The 26,152-nt window shown below is 35.9% G+C and overlaps 1 pseudogene; it reads left to right on the top strand.

Annotated features, from left to right (window-relative positions):
- LOC100073245 (tubulin beta chain-like) overlaps positions 1 to 19,332 on the top strand; it is a 134,135-nt pseudogene extending 114,803 nt beyond the window's left edge.
- The last annotated feature ends 6,820 nt before the right edge of the window (positions 19,333 to 26,152 follow it).

Below are 26,152 nucleotides of genomic sequence, written 5' to 3'. Positions count from 1 at the left end.
GTTGATATTTCCTGATGAATGCCACATTTTCCTTAATTAGAACTTGGTAATAACCTATCAATTTTGTGCTACTTATTTAATGGAGAATACATAAGAAAGAGCAATAATCACATTTGGTTCTTATCATCCAAAACTTTAAAATATCTTTGAGGGAAAGAAAAAAAGAAAGAAGAAAAGAAGGAAGGAGGGAGGGAGGGGGAAGGGAAAAAAAAGGAAAAGGAGGGAACGTATGAGGAAGGGAGGGAGGAAGACAAAGTAAGGTAGCACGGTGTGGTACCGTGCAGAAGAGTCCCGCAGTCTGCCTGCCACACGTCATAATATTGCAGAGACAGGATATCTTCAGGCACTACAGTGGATAATAAAGATTCACTAGAAAATTAAGATTTGAGCTAGCTTCAAAGAGTACCTGTGATTTAAATAGATGTAGGGGGAACGCGGGGCGGGAGTACAGTACATCCAGACTGGGAAACTCACCTGAGCAAAGACAAGAAGGTAAACCTAGCAGGAGGCACACAGGGAAGAGAGATGCACGAAGCTGTAATAACGGATTCGTTCCAGTGAGTGATCAAATACAAGGCTGAGTTGAGAGAATGCAACCATTTTGTGGGGATCTATAACATAAAACTAAGAAGAGGAGAAGAGACCTTCAGATACTTTAAAACTGGAGTAAAAGGTGGTTTTTTCTTGAGCTTTTGATTGTGTCTCTATTTGTTTTTAAGTGGACAAATATCTACTGATAACACTGCCTTCATCTGAAACATGTAACTTGCATTCAATTTCCGTTAACTATTCCAATAAATAATGTTTCATCAAAAATAACAAAATAAAAATAAACGTATTCATTTTCTTTCTAAGATGATACAGCAGGGTTTTGTATGCTGCCTTAGATATGGATAAGCACCTATAATTAAGGCAGCCAATAGGGAGAAAAATAAGCATTTGAGTGTGTTTAATGTGAAGATTGAAATTTTGCCAGATTTAATGTAAAAATTGAATTTTGCCAGATTTATGCTAATGATTTCCTATTTCCAGTTTTTTGATTAGTGCTTAATATTTTATTAAATTGCCACATAATTGACTTTGCTTTCTCTATTAATCTGTGTAAAAAATAGTATCAAAAAGGATATCATTATCATTAAAATATAATTATTTGATTTACCTTTTTGGTAACTTTAAATATCATTTTCCCACTTTTATAATTTGACCTAGAGCAGTGTATAAACATTCCCATAGGAGAACAAGAATAAGCTTCCAAGGAGGCACAAAGTGCTAATAGGCTCATTCTTAGGGGAAACAGTCTGTGATTACTTTCCACTCCCCTAGGTGACCGCCGTGCTAGAGCATACAGTCAGACTCATTTCCCCAGGGTCCCAAGGAGAGTGGCATTCTTCTGTTGTTTCTTTTTGATGGGACTTAGCACTGCATGTCTGACACTGAGCTGAATAACCCTTGTTGGGATTTGAAAATCCTTTCACAATAAGCAGAATTTTTCTATGCATAGGCTGGGAGAACTAGGGTGGCTCAGGATAAGGAGATTTCCAACTTGGATATTTGGAGAAGGAGAAATTGAAGAAAGGCTGACAGTACGCAGTATGACTGCTTACTGTTCGGTATTCCAGTTGAATGGCAACGACCAATTTGCTCATTACTAAATGCATAAATGACGTTGTAACAATAGTCAGTACAGTGAAAAGGCATTTTAGGGGGAAACTTAATAACCAACGATGTAATTCAGCTTACAATTCAGTTTTCACTTAGTTATTTCAAAAATTAAATTATATGGAGAATACAATATTAATATCAAATCTTGTACATGTTTTCATATGTTTCAGGTTTGCATACCTTTATTTTGGGTATGTTAGAAAATATTAGTGATCTTTATCTCTCTCCCCGTATTTATAAAGTCAGTCTTCCGTTCTGAATTACAGAAAAGCTGAAAACTGTATCTACATTTTTTTCAGGAAAAAAACCCTCTTGCCTTTGCTTCCTATTCCATTAGTACATTTTTTTTCCCATCAGAACAATGTATTGCAACATTGTCCCTCGCTTTTCTACGTGAGTCTACTTAGTGATGCATCCCCTTATGGCAGGACCCACCAGACCTGATCACTTCCTTCGCAGTCACTAATGTGAGTAGCTCTATCAATCTTGGGCATTTTTACTTTTACTTATGAACCTTTCATGTAGAAAATGTCCATTTATATTTTGTGAAATATTTCTACTGAAAAAAAAAAAGTTTCCCAAAAGATAAATAGTGAAATGGAGCCAGCCCTGGTGGTCTAGTGGTTAAGAGTCCACACTCTCACCGCCTTGGCCCGGGTTCGTTTCCCAGTCAGGGAAACACACCACCTGTCTGTCGGTTGTTATGCTTTGGTGACTGCTGTTGCTGTGATGCTGAAAGCTATGTCACCACTATTTCTAATACTAGCAGGGCCACCCATGGTGGACAGATTTCAGTGGAGCTTCCAGACTAAGACAGACTAGGAAAAGGACGTGGCCACCCACTTCCAAAAACATTGGCCATGAAAACCCTATGAATAGCAGCAGAGCATTGTTTGATACAGTCCCAGAAGATGAGAGGATGGCACAAGAAGACTGCACAGGGTTCTGCTCTGCAGTACACAGGGTCAACTAGGAGTCAGAATCGACCCGATGGCACTGACAACAACAACAGCAAGGACAGTGAACTAATTGTAATCAGATTAAAGTTATTGTTAGGTATTATTTTGCTGGTCACATTTTTCTCCTGTCTGAACATGTCATTCAATTTCCAAATACTAACCTTTACAAATCCTGTTCTAGTCATTTAGCATCATCCCAATGAAATTTTGAGCCAAAATATTTTAATGACAATTGAAAGCCAATTCACATAAAAATAATAATCCTCTAAATACTGGGTACGATGACACAATGAAAATATGGATATTTCTATTCTTTGGGCAAAGTAAAACATGGATAGGTTCTTTATAGATATGTGGAAGTGTAACTTTGCTTTATGGACAGATTAGTCAACTGTTGGCCACACAAAGGAATCCATCCATAGCACAGAACAGTCCTACATCTGCATACTTATGTGTGTTCATCTCATCTCAAAACCAGTCACAGTCTGAACACAAAGCGAGGACAGGTGCACTCATAATCTCTGAAAGCAAACAGCTGCACCACAAACAGGGTCAAGGACATGGGACTAAGCGTGCATGTGGCAATGAATATTACATTGGACACCACTTCCTTATTTTAGTAGCAGCAAAAACACCAGAAATGTGGATGACATGAATTTTAATGGAAAAAGGGCTTTTTTTTACAATAATTATGAAATTCATAGCCTGATATTATTTTCCTTCCAAGCAGAAGCAAAAAAACCTATTTATTAGCAGGAAAATTACCTATTGAGTTAGATAATATCGATAACACATGCTTACTCACTGGGAATTTCAAGGTTGGCACTGATTATAGTTTGAAATCTGCCTACTAACTCTATGGGTTAATTTTGGCTCTGGTGCAAATAGTAACAGAATGAAATATATTTACTTCCAAAATTTAAGCTCCCAAAGAGAAGAGAAAATAGAGAGATAAGTAATGGATAACATAAAAGCTGATGTGGAAACGCATTAGAAATACAGTCACTTAGTCTTTCAATAATTTGCAGTTTGTGGTAATTAGACATAAGATAGGCCAAGTATCATTTTAGCATTAAATATGAAATAAGGCTTTGAAGAAAAAATAAAACTAAAGGTATTATTTATACATACATATATATATATAATATACGTGTGTGTATGTATGTGTCAATATATATAAGTTTTTTCAGATGTTGCCAAAATAGTAAGGAGGTACAAAATAAAAAAGAGATCGCGGCACCATCCTGGTGGTATAGTGGTTAAATTTGTGCACTTCTTTTTGGCAGCCTGGGGTTTGCGGGTTTGGATCCTGGGTGCAGAACTACACACTGCTCCTCGAGCCATTCTGTGGCGACATCCCACATACGAAAAATAGAAGACTGGCACAGGTGTTAGCTCAGGGCCAATCTTCCTCAAGCAAAAAGAGGATGATCAGTAACAGATGTTAGCTCTGGGCCAATCTTGCACACCAAAAAAAAGGAGGTTGCAATTATGGCATTTGAATAGAATCTTTAAGGAGGTATAGGATTCCATCAGGCAAAGAAGTGAGGCACAGATTGTGCCTGTGGGATTATGCCTTTTGTCATCTAAAGTAGTATCTTAAACATAAAAAAGACAACTATTCAAGCTTCTAGTTTATAGGAATACAGAAGAAAAGAATAACTAATTTGATAACTTGTACAACCATGATTCAAAATACTTTTGGCAGGTTGGCATACTAAATAAGATGAATGACAGAATGTTAGAGAAATACAGGTAAGCTCTGCATTTAAATCAGAGCAGTGCTGAAGGAAAGCTCACTATTTAATTTTATTATTGTACTACTTTAATAAAAGTGAGCCAAAATCTGATTCTCCGCCATTGGTTATAGATATATGGGAGGAATACAAGTTTTGTCTTCAAAGATTTAAAGGATTATCATGCATAACAGGAATGTGTTTATGCTTTACGTCTTCTAAATATTGAACAGTAGAGAATCAGATGGTTGCTCTCTGTATCTTTTTATCAAAGTAATACAATAATAAAATTAGTGAGCTATCCATTGTCATCTGCATAGAATCAGATACTCTTTTTCTAGAATATTGTTGTTAACGTAAGGAAAATAGTTTATACCAATAACAAATTGTACAGCTCCATAAGGAAGAAATCACTTTGGGTTTCTTTCTTTAGTTTCTGCTTGTGTTTTTTTCTTCCTATTGAATCCCTCATGCCTAGAACAATATCTGAAACAAAGTAGAAACTTAAAAAACGTTGATTAAAAGCATGACTGAATGAATGAATGAAATAAAAAGTTTCGAGTAAATTACTTTTGGACTTTATATGATTCTAATATACATTGTATATTCAATAAATACTTAGAAAAATGGATGATTTTAAAAATCTTTCAAATATAACCCCCTGTGATTTTCTATATTGTTATATTTTATAGCATCAAAAGAAATAATCTGAACAAAAATAAGGTACTCAGGGCCAGCCCAGTGGTGTAGTGGTTAAGTTCTTGTGCTCCACTTCAGTGGCCTGAGGCTTGCAGGTTCAGATCCCTGGCACGGACCTAGCACTGCTCATCAAGCCATGCTGTGGTGGCGTCCCACATACAAAATAGAGGAAGATTGGCACAGATGTTAGCTCAGTGACAATCTTCCTCAAGCAAAAAGAGGAAGATTGACAACAGATATTAGCTCAGGGCCAGTCTTCCTCACAAAAAATAAAAAATAAAAAATAAGGTATTATATGAATAAAGATTAACTTCAGTCATTTGCAGTTTGGAAAAGTACATAGTGGGAGTTATTAATCTCTAGGCAATAGTCAAATTAGCCTCTGGTGAACTGATTCAGCTATTTAACAGTAATTACTTTTATTTTCAATTCTTTCTCATTAGGCAGTTTGAATGTGAACAATTTCAGATATAGTACTTTTTTAATGAAACAAGAAAGCAGATGTTACTCATTTGAAATACCCAATTCAAAACAAAAAATAAATTGGTAAGAATTGCGCAAATTAATATAAAAGGAGTAAAGGAAAGTAATAATTTTAGACCTTTGTTTCACTAGATGTCAATCACTTAAATATCCACAGAAATTTACCACATAAGCAAAGACCTATTATGTTATGCTTTATAAAAACCACTAATTTTTGCTTCTTTTTCATTCAAGTGGATATTTGTATTAAAAATGTGCAGTAGGATTGATAAGTGTAAAATTTATTATTTAATTTTTCCCTTTGTAACCTTCTTTTTTTGAAGAAGAAGATTGGCCCTGAGCTAACATCTATTGCCAATCTTCCTCTTTTTGCTTGAAGAGGATTGTCCCTGAGCTAACATCTATGGCGATCTTCCTCTATTTTGTATGTGGGACACCACCAAGCATGGCTTAAGGAGCAGTGTTTAGGTCCGCTCCCGAGATCTGGACCTGTCAACACTGGGCGGCAGAAGCAGAGTGCACCAACTTAACCACTAGGCCACAGGGCTCACTGTGCTTTGTAACTTTTGGCAATTGAGGGTTCATGGAGACTCTTCTGACTCATTACAATTTTAGTGCTTTCAAGCCACTTTTTTCTCTCCCTCTAACTTTTTCATGTTGCTATCCTTTCTTAATTTACCTAAGTCTTTTCTGTCATTCATTCAGTTGATTAAATCTTACTTGGTGCAAATAACATACTATAAATATACCAGGCTTTGGGAATAAAAGATAACTCATGTTTGGTTTCTGAGTTCAGACAAATATGGAATACAGAAAATAAAAATAATCTTTAATAGAGAGCTTGTTATACAGTACTGGGTGTTACACAAACACAGAATCAGAAACCAGAAGAAAGACACCTAATTAAAAAAATCCCTAAGTCTTTTATTTTAAAGAAAGGCTGTTTGAGAAGGTAAGAAAAGGAAAAAGAGGAAAGAGAAGTGATGACTCTGGAAAATGGAGCAGAGTATTTAAGAACTAAGAGCCTCAAGAAAGCATTGGACTTTTTATTTTGCAGAACTAATACTCATAGACAAGACAGGCATGAAATGAGGCTGAAAGAGTGTGTGGGGAGGGAAATGAGGTGTTTCTGCTCTGGGATTTGACTTTAATTCTGAAGAATAGAGGGAGTCAGCAAAGAGCTTTAAGCATTAGAATAGTGTGATGAGATTTATGTTTTAGAGGAAGAAAAATCTGACGCAACACTTAAAATGCATTAAATGGAGGAAAGATGGAAGTCCTGGGGATTAGGTAAGAAACTGTTAGAGCAGCCTGGAGACAGAGAGAAGGGGAGGAAGGGAGTGGGGATGATTAGGGTCAAAAAGAGAAGAAAGAAGGGAATGAAGAATATTTAGGTTGTGGTGTCAACAAAACATGGACATAAATTGTGTGTGAGAGTAGAGATAGTAAATGGAAATTCAATTACTCTGTACCCAAGCAACTTAGTAGAGAAGGATGTCATTCAGTATTACGGAGAATACAAGAGCATATTGGCTGTTATGCTTAAGGTAGGAGGCTAGATATTTTGAGTTCAATGTAAGATTGTTAAACTGAAGGCAACTGATATCCAGTGAGCAATTGGCTATAATCTTCTGTAAAATTGACGAGAAGTTTGGCATGCTTATAAAATTTGAGTGTCATCAGGACTTAATTGTTGATTAGAAATCACGAACACGGATGAGTTAACCTAGGGAGGGTAAATTTAATAAAGAAAGGGAAAGAGAGGAGAAAACCAAAGTGAATATAATAAGGGTGGCATGCAAAGGTGATATACAGAGATAAAAATTGAGCTAGCAAAGGTAAGGAATAATTGGAAAAAAAAACTACTTATATGCAAAAGTATGCCTAGTATCCATATTTAAGGAGCCAGAGAGCAAAATTACATTGTGAAGTTTAGTAGAAATCATAGTGATTACTGATAGCACCAAGCCACTGAGAAAAAGGAAAGTCATAAGTAGAAGTACACAGTTGGGAGTGTCTATTTTAAATAACCACACTTGCAAAAAAGAGAAAAGCAAAATTGTGAATCCGTAAAATTTGGTCTGGGCAGAAAATAGAGGGAATTCCTCGATGATGGTCTCAATTTGTTAGAGTGTGTGCTTGTGTATATGTGTGTCTATGTTTGTGTGTGTGTGTGAAGAAACACAGCAGAGGTGCTAAAAGTGAGCTTGGTGTGAGTGTGAAAAATTGGCTAGTTGAGAAAAGTTGCTGGCCAGGACCCCTAGGAAGGCTTGGGAAGTGGTAGTGAATGACAGCCAAGACTACAGATAAGTATTGGTGCTTATGTGAACAACTGTGTGTTTTTCTCCAGCAGTGTTTAGGAATTTAGTGTTAGAGCAGACGAAGTAGAAAGTTGGACTTATATAGGTGGGTGGTTTGAAGTTGGGAACATTACAAGTGTAGAGAATGGAGACAGGTTAGATTAATGATGAGAATGATCATGGAAGTGTTGGGAAAGACTTAAAATCAGGCGTGGATTGAAAACAAGAGAAAAATGCTGTTGATAGCTTCATAGCAGTAAAAAATAATTTTGTGATAAGTAAAAACATCAGAAATTTTGAAAGAGAGAGTATCAATTTAGAACTTCTTCATTCTCTGTGTTGCATTGGGCAGTAAGTACTATCAAATTTTCGTCAAAATCTCTCTAACACATCACTTCTTTACTGTTTGTATTCAATTTTCTCAAAATTACCAAGGTTTTCAGGGCATTATTGACTCCAGACTCTTTCTACTCAAGACAACACTGATTCCACTTACTTCTCTTTCAGTGACAAATTCAAGGCAAGCATATACAATAAATTCCTGGGCTGCCATTATCTTATTAAAACAGATCTTTATGCTGACATCAATCTCATAACTTTGTTTCTAAACTCAATGGAAGATTTGAGCCCCCCTTCCTTTGGCGTCCACAGCTCCACCTGCACACTGTACTCACATTTTAGTGGATCCCTAAGGACCTTCTTCCATTATATGTTGATAGCTTCAGCACGGAAGTCTTTTATACTCTGAAACTCTGCTTCTATTTTAAATGGTAAAAGGGTTTTTTTCCCCCTAAAAATCCCTCTCTCCAAATCCAATTTCAGTAGGCCAAATGGTTTCGCCTGCAGTTATGATTTCCCACTATCTTTTATACCATGCACCATACTGTCTCAATGTGCTTCACAGCAAATTTCTAACCTGGCCTTGCTCTGCTCACTCTGTAATACACAATAGATATTTAAGTGTAGTGTTACAATCTATTTTCCACACCTATACAAGAAAGAGAAGTGCACTTGAGTAAATATGCTTTCTGGAGGACTAGCTGGCTCCTTATTAACCAGGTTTCCTCGTGAGACCCGTATAAATCAAGGCTCTTTGTGACACACACAAGTGCTTTAGAAGTTGGAATTGACAACTAGAGCAGGTTTAGATTTCTCAGTCACCCCACTGTAAATCTTTATATAGCCTGAAAACACTTTTTACAGGCCTAAACATCATTTAAGTGATGAAAAAGGATGTTAGCTATAGTTACCACTGAACTATTTTATGCTAGGTTATTCAAGTTTCTTGGCACAATTTTATGGAAAAATTACTTTGCTGAAACATACACATTCTAACATGGCAAACCTTGAGAACCTGTGAGGAATGACCAAACTTTATACTGGGCACACATTGGGGCCTAGAAAGAAGCATAACAGGGTAACGAAGTCTCTGGAATGAAAATCATCCCAGCTGTCTTAACTAACCAACTTTGCGGCATTGAGAAAACTCTTCAGTTCTCTGTTTCTCTAATTGAAGAATGAATGAATTATAAAATGCAGGTTTGAAGATAATTCCTATTCTCAGCTTCAATCATGCCAATACTTTCCCAGCTTTCAAACTGGCAAAGTGTTCAGATGATAGCAATGACAGATTTCAGTTTGAAATCACTTTTTAATTTTGCATACAAAACATGGCAACCATTTCCGGTCCTTGATGATCAGAAGGAAAATTTGACCCTTCACATTCTCTGTTTAGGCTTCATTCAAACCTGTGTAATCTAGATTGAATAACATTGCACCTTCTGAAAAACACACCAATTGGTGATAGGAAGTAGACTCTATATAAAATTATAACTAATATCAAATACAGATTGCTCAGCACATGTACTAACCGATGGCTTTCAGAACGATAATAAGAAAACCAGGTCAAGTGACCATTCACAGCAGTCTCATCTTCCTTTTCATCTTTGATCTTTCACTTTGACTTTATTAATAGGATATATTGCTGTTTTGGGGAATTAATATGATGGAATAATTGAAAAAATATCCTTCACGGTAAAACACTGAAACATGAAAATCAGAAAAATTGTTTATCAGAAACAATTTTTCTTGATTATTTCTCTACAAACAGATTTGTTTTATTAGCATCTTAATCAAAAGTTAAGATAAACCAAAACTGAAAAAGCTCCATGCATTAAAGTTACATTTTATATTTTAATTATTTAAGAAAAAAATTCTTTCTGAAATATATGATTTAAAACTAATGTTTTTAAAAAATTACATTGTTTTGCTTGTATATACTTCGAGACCTAGATATATACTTCTAGGCTTTTGTGATGTTACATGTCCCCAAAGAATGTTGTCAATAATGTCTAAATGTTTCAAAACTCATGTCTGTGAAATAAATGATCTTAATTTATGGACGTTATGCAAATTTGTTGTCTCATTTCCGTACTGTCTTTTTTTTCCAGTTCCAGCACCAAATTTTGCTTTGCAAGACTATAAAACTAAAATTTCATTTTCTGAAACGTTTTGAGTGAGCATGAGCCACCTTCACATCAGCAAGGAAACAGGGCAGCAAAGGGGACCACTGCTTGTGACCTAAGTCAAATCACTAAAATCGTCACAGCCAGAGAATAAATACTGCCATTTTCCAGTTTGGGGGTTAATTTATTTATTTTTCTACACAGCAATAACTAGTTATAATAGGTAGGACACTACGGATTCAAAAAACAATCTCCCTGTACTTAAGCAGGAGAAGCTATCATCTTCACTACTCAATAAGGTCTCAGGCTCTAAGAATCAGTAGGACAACAGTTCTTTATAAAAGCAGACATCCTTTTTGTGGTTTTTCCATCTTCTATCCACTGATCAAGCTTCTTCCAAATGAGTCTCCCACCTACTGACAGTGTGGTCCTTTCCTTTTATTATTTACTTTTTATTGAAGTAACATTAGTTTACAACATTATATAAATTTCAGGTTTACATCACTATATTTAGACTTCTATAGAGACTACACTGTCAAAAGTCTAATTGCCAGCCCTCACTGTACAAATTATCTTTACCCCTTTAGCCTTCCACCCACCTGCCTTCCCCTCTGGTAACCTCCATATCTATGTGTTTGTTGTTGTTTTATCTTCCACATATAAGTGAAATCATATGGTATTTGGCTTTCTCCATCTGCTTTATTTCTCTAAGCATAATACCTTCCAGGTCCTTCCACACAGCCACTATGGAAAACAGTATGGAGATTCCTCAAAACAGTAAAAATAGAGCTACCATACTATCCGGGTCTTCCACTTCTGGGTATTTAGCCAAAGAACATGAAAACACTAACTCAAAAAGATATATGCATGCTTATGTTCATTGCAGCTTTATTCACAATAGTTAACTTGGAAACAATCTAAGTGCCCATCAATGAACGAATGGATAAAGAAGATGTGGTGTGTGTAAATATATATATATATACAATGGAATACTACTCAGCCATAAAAAAAAAGGTGAAAGTGTGGTCTTTGATCCTTTTGGCTTCTTGGAAGATGCTCAGTCCCAGCTGGAGACCTTTTGTAAGCTTAAGTCTTGTCTACAGGTTCTTCAAGTGACTTGTGGTTATTGACATCAGCAAATCCCCCCAGGGTATATGAAGCTTTAAAGGACCACTTATCACACAGGTTTGCAGACTCGACTTAGATTTTGGTCTCTCTGTTTCTTGTTTAATTTCTTGAGAATTTAAACAAGATTTACTTATTCATCCTTTATCTCTGTTTTCAGTGGTAACATTTTCAAAACACCTAATCTGCCATATTGCCTGACATAGAAGTGTTCGCTGATTTTTACCTCTCATCTCCCATTCCTGTTCTCTAACTCCCTTGGACAAAGCACAAAGATCCCCTAACATCAAGATGAATGCCTGGCCTCTATTAAATGTCACAATAGTAACACCTAAGGCAGTAGTGAATCCGCGATTTTTGTTCTTTGGCTCTCCCTTTCCTTCTAGTTCTTAAAGATTTTTCTATACTACACTTTTATCCATGGCATTTTGCAAAGTATTAGGCACCAAGTAATTGCTCTATAAATAAACCAATATCCTGACGATGACATTTAGAGCAAATTTAAAAGATGTCTGATTAAAATGAAAGGTTCCTTCTGTTCCTATTGTAAAATGAATGACAGGTACAAAAATCAGATACACTCCATGATTAAGAGAGGATAAGAAAGAGAAATGGTGGTGTGGTCGAGTATATTCAAAGTAAGAATAAATAAACTAAGAATCCAAAGATGGCAAAATCTTAATAGAAACACTCTGATTATAAACTGCTCTCCGTATTTATGATGCAAACACACACACACACACACTCTGCACAGCTGTTCATGTATTTTGTTTAAACATACAAAACTGTTATTTTCTGACCCTCAACTTCTTTTACTACATAAAAAAATGCCATCCTATTTCTCACTGCAGAGCTTTTCATATGTTGTCCCTCTGCCTAAAATTCATCTCCTGCTCACCTGAATCACCTCATTTTTTATATTACTAACTTGTCTCCATTTTTCATGGTTCAAATTAAATATTATAACCTCAGGAAAGCCTTACCTGGCCACCAGTCTAGAAGCTTGACCTTATTATTCACTATTTCAGCACACTATTTGGTTTCCTCATAACATTTATGAAATATATCATCATGTGTTTCTCTTTACCTGTAATTAATTGATTTATCTACTTCACTGTTTATAATTGATTTATATGCTTAATTGTTTATTTTCTGTGCTACCCCATCCTAGGTTGCGGACTGTCAGAGTTTTGTTCACTAATAATGTTGTCAGCACTTAAGATAGAATCTAGTCATCTAGTAGGCTCTGAATAAGCATTAATTGAAAAAACAAAAATGTAAATCTAATTGTATATGGTATGCTATCTTATTCATCAGAGACGTGAACTAATCTCTTTTCATTTATAGGAAGAACAACAACTCGACTCATTGTACCATACTTTACTCATAAAATCCCCAGTTCTCTGTAAGCACAGTTCACCATCTGCTTTTACAGGACTACTCACCGAGGAATATTTGGAAACAAAATATCCCCATCAAACGTCTGTTCATATCTTGCCCTTGTTCTGTTCAGTGTAATTTGCTTGGCCTTAGTTCATTGCCTTCAGGCCTCATGCAGAGAACTCTAAAGAGATGAAAATGGAACGTATTTCACAATGACATGAACGAGTTTGTATATTTTTAATGAATAAATATCCTATGTGTATATGTCTACTCAATTTTACAAAAATTAGATAAAGAAGCTTTGTCTTATTGAATTTTATAAGTATGACAAAGAAATCTGTGACATTGAATTGATTTATTTTTTCTAACTAGATTTTCTTTACTTTGTGTGAATTTCAATTATTTAATTTCTGCAATTGGAAAAGATATTAAATTTTAAGTCATTAATTAAAAGATCACCAAATCTGATGTGTTACTTTTCCTTTATGTTACCGATGAAATATCTAAATTTACATCATTGTCTCTTACCATTATAAATTAAATTTAAATCGTCTTAGTTATAACAACTAAGTTAATAGCAAAATAAATTGCCTAAATATTTTTAATGCTGTAGATAACTGCCACTCTGAAGACTAGCAAGAATTTTATCACAGAATATATCCAAAATTTTATGGATAAATCCCACTTAGTTTTTCTTTATATATATTTTCCTGTATCTTATACCACTATTTTCATATATTCTACAGCCATTCTGGTCAATATTGTTTTTCATAAGAAAACCATAGCTCAAGCAGTTTTAAAATAAATGGTGTACCTAACAGAGATTATATTTTTCTGCTGAAAACTCATCCTATGAAAATTTGAATTTACTTTATAAAATGTTATAGTAAAATGCTATGTATTAAATAATTCATGTACACATTAAACAAGAAAAAAATTCAAATCACTATAATATTAACTCAAAATTAAAATTACTCAAACCCAATTCCTGTAACCCTCCCTTGATTTAACATTTAATAGTTTCCATTTTAGTTCTGGTAATTTTAAATGACATTCTAAAAAATATTTTTAAAATTTCCTTCTTGAATTATTAACTCGAGATTCTCTCTATTTATTTCCTTCTCTGAAATATGAGGAATTTTGCCTGAGGGCACTTTTTTTACCTTTTCCCACCTTTTGTCATTAAGCGATTTTTAGTTTTTTCCATATATTTATCTTTTAATTTTAAATAATCTATTTAAATCTCTATTTCTTATCTCTCTAAATGAAGACAGATATCCTCATGTAAGATAAAAAATACTAATACCTACTAATACTAATACATTTACCTACTTGAATTCTCCCCAACTCTGCCTTCCAACTTTAGATATTCAGACTACTAAAATTTCATTGATAACGTTTATCATATTTAAACTTTGTCCTCTAATAAAAATGAAAATACCCATGTTTTGTCACAGTTTGATTCTAATATTTAAACAATATTGAAAGAAATGGCATTTACATTGTTCATGTAAATATTATTTGTCATGTAACTGGACTGTGCACAGAGAAGAAAGAACAGTATAGAGAAGAAAATCTAATTTCAGCACAAAAACGGCGAAGTTTAAAGAAAAAGACCAATGTATTTTTTAGGTTAAATGTATCACATTTTCTTTTTTTTTTAATCACTTTATTGAGGTGTGATTGACATACAAAAAGCTGTGCATATTTAATGTATACAAGTTGATGAGTTTGAAGGTAAGTATACACTTGTCAAATCATCACCACAGTCAATGCCGTAAACACATCCATCACCTCCAAAGGTTTCCTCTCATCCTCTTTATTTATTTATGTTAAGAATAAATGTATTACACTTTCTTATACTAAAACTCGAGTTGCATTTTCATTTTGCTTCAATTTGGATTATAATTTTTGTGCAACTTTTGTTTTTTCTGGAGTTTAGTTACTTTTGACTTTTCAGGTTTGACAGAAGCAGCATAAAATATTCTTGTGACATCCATGTCATTTTCCAGATTGGTTGTCATAGTACTTGGTTAATGGTCTATATAACATTGACTGCTTTCTAAAGGGCTTGTCATTTGTTCCTGGAATGCTTTTCCGTGGGAATTCCTGTTCTTCATTTCTGATTTTCTTGATTCCTTTTCCATTTTGCTGGAGCATATGTTCAAGCAATCTCTTTTTCTGGAAATGATAGATAACAGATACTCTAAGACCTTGCATGTCTACAAATATCTTTTTTTTCCTTCTGGTTTTAAGTTTTGCTAGTTATGTTATTTGGGTTCAAAATTAACTTCTGTCAAAATTCTGGGCAAATTTATATATTTTGTGCGTACCATGCAATATTTTCAAGGAGAAGTCTGGCATTGCCTGTATTTGCTGTTGTTCTTTTCGTGCTTTTATTTTTTAAAGCTTCTCTTTGTCCATGTGATTTGAAAATCCAGTGCTTGTGTTTAGGAAAAGAGATTGTAACATTTATTTTGGGAGTCATTTAATGGACACATTTAATCTAATGGCTCACATTGTTTCTGAGTTCTGATAATTTATTTCTAATATTTCTGTTATTATTTTCTATGTTTCAATCTTTTTGATTGTTGGTGCTACTTGGATTGATATTTTATATCTATCAATTTTCTGTGATATTTTTCATAATCATTGATTTTTGCTCTTGGTTCGGGAAAATTTTCTCAATGTTACCATACCAAACTTTAAAAATTAAAAAAATTAATCATGAGTTTAGACTTAGAGTTGCAAAATAACACAGACAGTTCTACTACTTCCTTCTCCCCATTTCCCTTTGTGAATATTTGTCTTACATAATATAGGATAATTGTCAAAACTAAGACATTAACTTTGGTGCAGAGCTATTAACGAAACTACGAAACTGACTTTGTTACAGTGCTGTTAATTAAACAGTGGAATTTGTCCACATTTTGTCTTTCTTTTTCCCCTCACTAGTAGACTTTTTCTGTTCCAGGATTCAATCCATCATTTCATCTTGCATTTAATGGTTATATCTCTTTATTCTCCTCCAGCCTGTGAAAGTTCCTCAGTCTTTTCTTGTATTTCAAGACTTTGAACATTTTGAAGGACAATGGCCAGTTTATTTTTACAATGTCCTTCAATTTGAGTTTTTTCTGATATTTTCTCATGAGTATACTGAGATTACACATTTTGCGGAGGGGTACCACAGAAGTGATGGTCCTTTCTCAGTGCACCATGTTAGGGTATGCATTATATCGATAAATATTACTGTTACCTTACCTTGGTGAAGAGTGTGTCTTTCAAGATTCTGCACTGTAAAGTCACTATTATTCCTTTTGCAATTACTAAATAATTGGGGTAGACATTTTGAGAAATACAACCACTTCGGCTTAAATGTTCACTAATTTTATCACCTGTTAAAGGGTCTTGCGTGCAACAATTATTAGAACTAGGATGTTCTTTTGATGATTTTCCATATCCCTCACTCCTTCTATATCTATTCTTCTATAAGGAAGAGATGTCCTTTACCCCATTTATTTGTTCGGTTATTTATAGCCAAATGGACTCATGGATATTTATTTTATTTGGGGGTTATAATCCTATTCTGGCATTCCTTATTTTGTCACTCAAGTTGTTCCAACTTTGTCCATTGGGAGCTCTTTCAAGTTGGCTCCTATGTGCTTTTAACATGCCCTTATCTATTTTTTAATAAATATCTTTGGTCTCTGATACCACTAGATGCTCTAGGCTAATGTCGTATTTTTCTCACTACAGTCCTGAAATCAACAACCTCACCAAGGAACCCTGGATCTTTTTATTGGAAAATTATATTTAAAAGCCAAGATCTGGTCACTAGGTGTGCTTATTGCTGCTCCTCTAGTTTCTCTCCATGAACAGATCTAAGAATATGTATTTGCCAATTCTTGCATAAACACAAATCTATAATTATGTATGCTGGTATATATGTACACAATCTGTCATCTATCTGTCTATCTATCATCTATATGTCTATACTGATACTTACTCCAATCCAGAAACACAGGGTTTATTCTAGTATTCCCCATTTATTTATGACTTTTTTCCCCAATGGGGAGAAACTTGACTCTCATTATGTACAAAAAATTTCCTTATTTGTTTAACTTCCCCATAAAAATGAAGTAGTTTTAGATTGGTTTAGCCATGTCCAAAGGAGAAACACGTTCACCAACTAGAGTAGAGTGTCTGGATACATTTCTTTATATATTTACCCTTACACTATCTAATCAAAACACTGTTTTCCAAAGCTATTTAGAACAGCTGCTTTTATCCCCATTCTCTTCAGTATGGTTATGCAACTCAAGTGTAGTTCAGTTATTTTATCACACTCCATCTATCTCATCATCTTGATTTTTTTAAACTTATGTATATTAAAAATCACTTTTGGGCCTGGCCCGCCGGTGTAGTGGTTAAGTTCGTGTGCTCCGCTTCTTGGTGGCCCAGGGTTCGAAGGTTCGGACACCCGGCACAGATCTAGCACCACTCATCAAGCTATGCTGTGGCGGCATCCCACATAAAATAGAGGAAGATTGGCACAATTGTTGGCTCAGCAACAATCTTCCTAACACACAAAGAGATCACTCTTTGTGGTGTATGGTTCCATGGGGTTTGACAAATTCATAGAGCTGTATATTCATAACTACACTTTTACAGAACAGTTCCATCATGCTAAACCCTGGTTCATGCCTATTTTCCATCCTTATGGTTTTGCTTTTCCAGAATATTATATATTAATGGAATCATACAATATTGGTGTGTAACTTCATTCACTTGGTCAAATACATTAAAGATTTGAGAGTCATCTACTTTTAAAGCTATATCAATGTTTATCCATTCATTGGTTGAAAGACATTTGTTTCATTTCCAATTTTTGGTGATTGTTGTTTATATTTACAGTTGTTTATGTGTGTGAACATAATTTCTCCTTTGTTTTGGAGTAATACTGCTGAGTCATATGGTAAGTAGGATTATATTCAACTTCATAAAATACTGCCATAATGTTTTCCAATGTAGCCATATGGTCTTACATTTCTAACAGAAATGTATGAGATTTCTAGTGCATAGCATCATTGGCACCACTCGATATTGTCAGTATTATTATGGGTTTTTGTTTTCTTGTGTTTGGCATTTTGATAGATGTATAGAGTTATCTCATTGAGGTTTTAATTTGTAACTCCCTAATGATTAGTAATGTTGAATATGTTTTCATATGATTGTTTGACATATCTCTACCTTCCTTAATTATACATGTGTTCAGATATTTCACTCATATTGTTTATTAGGTTCTTTTTCTATTGTTGAGTTTTGAGAATTTTAATATTCTCAAAATAATTCCTGAACTGGAATTTTGATTCACAAACATTTTCTTTGAATATATCTCTTGTCTTTTCATTCACTTAACGGTACCATTTGCGGAAGGATAATTTTTAGTTTTAATAAAGTTCAATTTATCATTTTTTCCCTTATGGATCATTCTTTTGGTGCCGTGTCTAAAATCTCTTTGCCTAAACCATGGTCAAGTAAATTTTCTCCTATGATTCCTCCTCAAAAGAATGTTTTGTAGATATTTTATAGTTTTATATTTTTCATTTAGGGCTACAAATAATTCCGCATTATTAAGATGTCTTGAGGGAGGAGGACGAGAGCTGCCACCGCCTGCAGCGCTTCCAGCTGACCCACTCTCTGGATCTGGGATGGGTATCTTCCCGATCAGCATGATCTGGGAGGAGTACCTGGATGGATCATGAACGCATTCAACGTGGTACCCTTCCTCAAGTTGTGCGACATGGTGATGAAGCCCCACAACGCCACCCTCTTGGTCCATCAGCTTGTAGAAGACACAGAGACCTATTGCGTTGATAATGATGCCTTTATGACATCTGCTTCAGAACCTTAAAGCTGACCATGGCCACTTACACTGACCTGAACCACCTGGTGTCAGCCACTGTGAGTAGGGTCACCACCTGCCTACGCAACCCCAGCCAGCTCACTGCTGACCTGTGCAAGCTGGTTGTCAACGTGGTCCCCTCCTCTGCCTGCAGTTCTTCAGGCCCAGCTCCGCCCCACTGACCAGGCAGGGCCAGCCAGCAGTACCGGGCCTTGAGGGTGCCAGAGCTCCCCACGCAGGTGTTAGAGGCCAAGAACATGATGGTCGCCTATGACCCCTGCTACAGCCGCTATCTGACCATGGTCATCACCCTCAGGGCTGCATATCCATGTAGGAGCTGGACGAGCAGATAGAGCAGATAATGTCCGAAACAAAAACAGTAGCTATTTTGTCAAGTGGATCCCTAATTATGTGAAAACAGCTGTCTGTGACAACCTTCCCCTGGGGCTAAAAATGTTTGCCACATTTATTGACCACAGCATAATATACAATATTTCATATATTATTTCAGATGGTGGGAGCTTACCACTGAGGGCTAGAAGACTGCTTGGGAGGGCAGCCACCAGACCAAGGTGTTATCGAAGGGCCCCCCCCCAGAAGGAGTGGCCACAGTGAGCTCATGTGGGCTTCAGCCAGGTCCTGTCCGACAAGGGGACCCACGTGGAGATGAGCGTGGCCGCAGGCCCCGGCCCTCTGTGTTCTTGCTGGCATGGAGGATGAGGGGCGGCAGGGCCTACAGCTGGTCCAGAGAGGGCGGGCTGAAACGCTGGGCAGAAGGAGAGGAGCGAGCTCAGGAAGGGGAAGCTGCTGATCGACGTGACCCTGCAGACCTGTGGGATGATTCAGGGACGACACCCTGGACACCGCGCCCCTGCCCGGTTCCACCAGATCTAGCCTCCCCCTGGGCCCACTCCCGGGCCGCGCGCGGAAGCTCTTCCCCAAGCTCAGCATCACCTGGGGCGCTTCAGGCTGGCCTACGGCCCCGATGCGGAGCTCAGCGCCAAGGAGTTCAGCTACCACCGAGGTCTGAAAAAGCGGGCGGAAGTGGGGAAGTCCGGGCTCTTCTGCCCCAAAATGCTGCTGCGGTGGGGCTCTCCAAGAACCTGTCGGTCATTGCCCAGGGCCTGTCCCTGGAGCCCCCGATGATGATCAGATATGGCATCAACAATGTCCTGGAGCTGGTGGGCCGCCAGGTGAATCTGCAGATGGTGTACAGCACTGCCTGTGCTGCCCGAACGTGGAACTGGGCTTCAGGTATAGATGGAATTTGTGAGATATAGATGGTATATATATATAAAGAGAGAGAAAGGGAAATGGAGAGGGAGAGAGAGGGAGAATCATCCAATGCATTACTTTATAACTCTGTTTAGAAATGAGTTGACTAAATTTGGAAGAGTCTATTTCCAGACAATTCTATTCCATCAATCTATGGATCTATCTTTTCACCAGTTCCACACTGTCTTGATTACTGTAGCTTTCAAGTAATTATTTAAATTGAGATAAATTTATTCTGCAGTTTCAAAATCATTTTTATCTATTCAAGTTTCTTTGTCTTTCCGCACAAATTTTAGAGTCAACTTGCAAATATCTACAAAAACCCTGCTGGAATTTTAGTTAAAAATTACTCTGAATCTACAGATCAAATTGCAGATAATTTGTTTCTTAAAAATATTGTCTTCCAGTCCAAGAACATGGTATATCTCATCACTTATTTGTTGTTTTAGTTTCATTCATGTTTTATAGTTTTCCAGATAAAGATCCTGAAAATATTTTCTTAGATTTTTACCTAATATTTCAATTTTATTTAATGCTATGGTAAGTGATATTTATTTTTTTAATTCCAATTGCTCATTCCTACTAGATAGAAATAAAATTGATATTTTTATGTTGACTTTGTATGCTAAGACTTGATAAACTCACTTATTAATTATAGAAAAATTTCTGAGTATTTTAGATTTTCCACACAGGAAGTTATTTTATCTATAAATAGAAAATGTTTAATTTCTACTTTTATATTATGTATCCTTTTAACTTCTTTCACTTGATCATTGCACTGGCTAGCATATCTGGCATAATGTTGAATGTGAATCAGGAGAGTGTTCTTGCCTTTTTCTTGATTTTAGGAATAAAGCATACAGGACTTCACCAATAAGTATGATGTTAAAAGTAGGTTATTATACCGGCCGGCCCAGTGGCACAGGGATTAATTTCACCTATTCGGATCCCAGTGGCCCACCACTTTAAAAGCCATGCTGCGGCAGGCGTCCCACATATAAAGTACAGGAAGATGGGCATGGATGTCAGCTTAGGGCCAGTCTTCCTCAGCAAAAAAAAGGAGGATTGGAGGCAGATGTTAGCTCAGGACTAGTCTTCCTCAAAAAATAAAAAATTACATCATTAATACTCTTGTCAGGTGAAGGAGTTCCCTTTCATTCCAAGTTTATCATAAATTGATGATGGTAATTTTTTTCCAAATGCTTTCTCAGCATCTATTGATAGGATCTTGAGCTTTTTCTTCTTGTCTGTTAATGTGATGACTCACAGATGTTGAACCTGCCTTGAATTATTGGAATAAATTCAATTTTGTTGTGATGTATTATCCTTGTAATTTATTGCCTGATTCCATTTGCTAATTTTTTGTGGAGGACCTTTGAGTTTATGTTCCTAAGAATATTGATGTGTACATTTATTTTCTTGTAATATCTTTGTGTCCAGTGCTGGTGCTAGGGCAACGCCAGCCTGATGAAAAGAATTGGGAAATAGTTCCTCCTCTCATATTTTCTCGAAGAGGATATGAAATGTGCAATGTTTGGTAGATATCAACAGTGGAATTGTTTGGGTTTGAGTTTTTTCTTACTCAAAAGCTTTTACATATGATTCCATTTCTTGAAAAAACATAGGGCAATCCAAGTTATATATTGCTTCTTAATAGAGATTTGATAGTTTGTGCTTTTTCAAAGAATTATGTCAATTTTATGTAGGCTGTTGAATTTGTGGGTGTAAAGTTGTTGATAATATTTCATTATGGTCCTTTATAAAACATGGAGGGTGTCTAATAATATCCTCTTTGTCGTTCATTGTATTGATAATCTGTGTCTTCTTTGTTTTTGTGGTCAGTCTGTGTAGATATTTATCAATTTTATTAAAACATTCAAAACACTTGTTTTGAAATTCTTGGATTTTTTCTATTTACTGAATTCAGTATCATCAATTTTTTCCATTTATTCTTTTCTCCTTTATATCTGAATTTGGTTTAGTTCACTCCTCTTTTCCTAGTTTCATAAGATTGAAACTTAGATCACTAATTTGAGGTGTTTCTTCTTTTCCAATACAAGCATTTAGTGCTATGACTTTTGCTCTAGGTACTGCTATTAATGCATCCTCCAAATTTTTGATGTTACATTTTTACTTTCATTCATTTCAGCATATTTTTCCTCTTGAGTGTTTTGACCCTAGGTTATTTAGAAGTGGGTTATTTAATTTCAAAATGTTGTGGATTTTCCACATATCTTTCTTTTATGACTTTTTATTTCTCTTATTTTCAAGCACTTATTTGTATGATTTCTAATCTTATTGATTTGTTGACCTGTTTTATGACCCAGAATAAGGTCAATATTGATGAATGTTCCATGTATATTTGAAAAGAAAGCTTATTCTGCTCTTGTTGAGTGCAGTGTGCCATAAAAGTCAATCAGGTGCATTTGATTAAAAGTGTTCTGGTCTATTTTATCCTACTTATTTTCTCTGCAATAGCCCAATCAATTAATTAGAAAGTAGTATTGAATTCTTTAAATATAATCGTACTTTTTCTATTTGTTTTTTCACTTTTACCTTTTTTTTTTGGAAGCTCCACATTTAGGTACATTCAAATTTAAGATTATTACATCTTCTTGCAAAATTGACCGTTTCATCATTATATCATATCCTTCTTTACCAGTGATAATATTCTTTGAACTAAAGACTACTTTGTCTGATATGAGTAGAGTAATCATCTTTAAGGATGTTACCCTGTGATAAAGTGTAATCTTTCTTTTGGTTAATGTTTGCTTGATACTTCTTTCTCCTTCCTTTTTCTTCTGATCTCTGTGTTTGTATTTGAAGTGAGATTCTTATGGACAGCATATATTTGGCTTTGGGATTTTCAATCAATCTGGCAATCATTGTCTTATTGGTTGGAAAGTTGGGCTGGGATGGAAGTTTGTTGCTGTTATGGTTACTCCCAGGACACCATGCTCTTCCAATTTCTGTGGCGATAACTTGCGTTTAGGGCTGGCCTAGTTTTCCAGAGCCCCGCCTGCTTGGCTGTTTCGCATCTTCCCTTTCTGCTGCACCTCAGAGAGAGTCTCTGTGTGTGTTCTTCTCCTGTCCCTCCAGCAGTTTTCTCCTGTTACTTCTCATTCCACACTTGGTAGGTTGGTGGTGGGAGGGGCTGTGGGGATTGAGCATTCTTTGTGTTCTGATTAAACCTCAGTTTAGGCAAGCTCACATCCCTGTGTCTTGGGGGTGTGGCATTCTCTGTTTACTTGCCCCTCTCCCAGCTGCAGTTGCGGGCCCAGTGCCCATTTCTGCCACTCACCCAGGAATATTTTTTCCTGTTCCCTGACAGTGTTTGTTGCCTGTCTCCTCACAGGTTATATAGGGGAAATATAGGGTAAGTTGGGGTGAAGGTTCTGGGTGGAGTTTCCTGCCTTGTTCACGTAGCTGCACTTTCTCTCTCCCAGGCCGGTATCATATTGAACATTTTTTAGGAGTCCTTCTGATACTCTCTGTGAAGGTCTAGTGGGTCTTGTTCAGAAAGAGAAGGGCGATTTCCCCAAATTCTCTGGTCCTCCAGGGGCTTCATACCGCCCAACACACTGCACTTGGCCTAAATCAACTCATCGACTATGCTGGCTGAATCCTTCCTACAGATGTGTGGTGTATCTTACCTAGATAAGCATGTGCTCTCACTTTCTCTCCCAGAGGTGCTGTATTTCCTTAGATTTGAGGCCTGTTCTTTGCTCTGCAACCTCCACTCTCCAATGGGTTTGAAAAAAAATCATGAATTTGAAAGTAAAAAGACTCCTTTTAGCTATCTATATCCCAGAGCAGAAGCTAGGTGAATTATATAAAATATTTTTAATTTCCAGAAATCCTGATTTTCTTTTTTTTTGCTTTAATTAGCAATCTAATCTTGCTTTAAGGATGTGCTATCTTCTCTAATCTGTCTAAGAATATTGATAAGTATTTTAAATGTTATATTATATTTACAAAATTATTTCTCCTTTCTCCACTGTCATCTGTTCTGTTTGTTCATTTTACACATTCTGTCTTGTTTTATTTTTCTTTACTGCTAATTTTTGGATTTACATCCCTATTTATGTCATTATAATGAAAGTGATTGTACTTATCTTCTAGTGTATTTCCCCAATAATCTTCTCCTTAGAATGTAATACCTGCATAGAAGCCCTTTGTACATGTTTCAAAAAAGGCTTTACTTAGATGCATAGATGGACAGGTTGTAATAATGTCACCTCCCTCCTCCAAAGCCAAATTAAGATGAGATTTATTCTGAAGCACTGACATTTATACTTAGAGCCCTTGTCTACAGGATCTTCACTTTTTTGAAAAAATATGACTTTATTTTTAATGAGAAAATCACACTCCACTCGCCACTCTCTAGGACACAACCCTCTGTACCTACTAACTCTAAATATAGTTGGTCCATTGAGCAAAAATGGTTCTACACCCATGAGAGATTTTTCTGTGTCTGTTTTGGCCTGTGATTTTCTCCACTTGGCTTATTTATTTCCTCAATCCTATGCACTTTATATTAGCTAGAGATTTATGAAAAAACCTTGTTCTAGTGTGCTTTGTGTCCCCCCAAATTTATATGTTGAAACTTAATCCCCAAAGTGATAGTATTAGCAAATGAGGCCTTGGGGAGGTGATTAGGTCATGAGGGCTGGGCCCTCATAAATGGGATTTGTGTCCTAATAAAAGAGATCTAGATAGATCCCTTGTCCCTTCCATCAGCTGAGGTTACAGTGAGAGGGCAGCCAGCGAGGCACCAGGCCCTTATTAGACACTAAATCTGCTGGTGCCAAGATCTTGGACTTCCCAGGCTTCAGAACGGCAAGAAATAAGTGTTTGTTGTTTACAAGCCACCCAGTCTATGCTATTCTTGTTATAGCGGCCAAACAGACTAAGACAAGGTGGTTTTACAATACTCTCTGTGTTTTTCTAGATTTATCCCCCATTCCATTTTGTAATTATTTACTGTAATTTCAGTGGGATTTTAGGAAACAACTTTTAGCTTTTCAGACCAACTTCTTGAACTAAAATTTCTCATTGAAGTTTTAAAGCTGCTATTTCTCCTTTTAAAAAGAAAATAAAATTATTTTAACATTTAGGAAGAGTGTGACATTTGTAATAATTGCAGTCCTTGTTCCAGCTTGTATTTTAAATAAAGTAATTTATATTACATTTATCTTTTCAAGAATAGAATAAAGAAATTTGCTCAAAATATAGGGTAATCATAAGAAGATGTTCTATAGATGCCATGCGGAGAACTAAAAATAGCCTCGATTTTAGACAGTCTATAAAGATTCCCTTAAAATGCACTTTTATAGGACCTTTTACCTCACCAAGGAATTTTATAAGCAACTGATCATTTCCTCTTCTCTGTAAGGGTACTGAGGCACAGAGGGGTTAAATAGCATCCTCTGGGTACAGTCTGAGTAAAATGGAGTTCAAATAAAACTTTTAAGAATCGGAGGGTTTCATAAGGACCGTCACCACAGTCAAATGAAGGCAGTAAACAGAATAACAGCAGCAGAAGCAGCAACAACAATAAGCGAACCATTACACATTTAAGATTTTGCCTTTAAAGGTGTTGGAAGCTGAAGAAGAGCAATGCAGAGTGAGAATCTGGTATTTCAATCTATGCATGTCTTGAGAAGTGAAACCATATCCAGAAGTTAATAGCATCTTTTAAAAATTTTATTTGTAGTAACCAATATGTCTTTTTGTTTTTTAAAGTATATTTCTCACCTAGGCTTCACTTGGCAGCCATTTTAAGAAATCTTCGTTCTTTTCTTTTTTAAAAAGTTCAGCTTTTTTATAAGGTTCAGTAATTTCAACAGGAATTCTTTTCCTTTGGACTAAAGTTTTTAAGAAAAAGGAGAAAATCCCCTTTGCAATTCCTAATGCAGTAATCATTTGTTTTCTTCATAATCTCTTTGACAACTCTTATTTCCGTTATAAAGGAAATCTAATATATGCAAATTTTATACATGCACTCCCAACTTGCTCAGAGCATAGACAATATCAAGGATCAAAAACAAAGAAGAGGGAAAAAGAGGAAGAAGAAGAGAAAGGTAAGTACAGCAGGATGAATAATCAAGAAAGAAATACATTAAGTTTATTGATCAAGCAACCAGTCAATTAGTACTTA

The sequence above is a fragment of the Equus caballus genome, chromosome 14, assembly GCF_041296265.1.
Source record: "Equus caballus isolate H_3958 breed thoroughbred chromosome 14, TB-T2T, whole genome shotgun sequence".
In the NCBI taxonomy this organism is placed as follows: Eukaryota; Metazoa; Chordata; class Mammalia; order Perissodactyla; family Equidae; genus Equus; species Equus caballus.
This window is presented reverse-complemented; position numbering and strand designations above follow the sequence as displayed.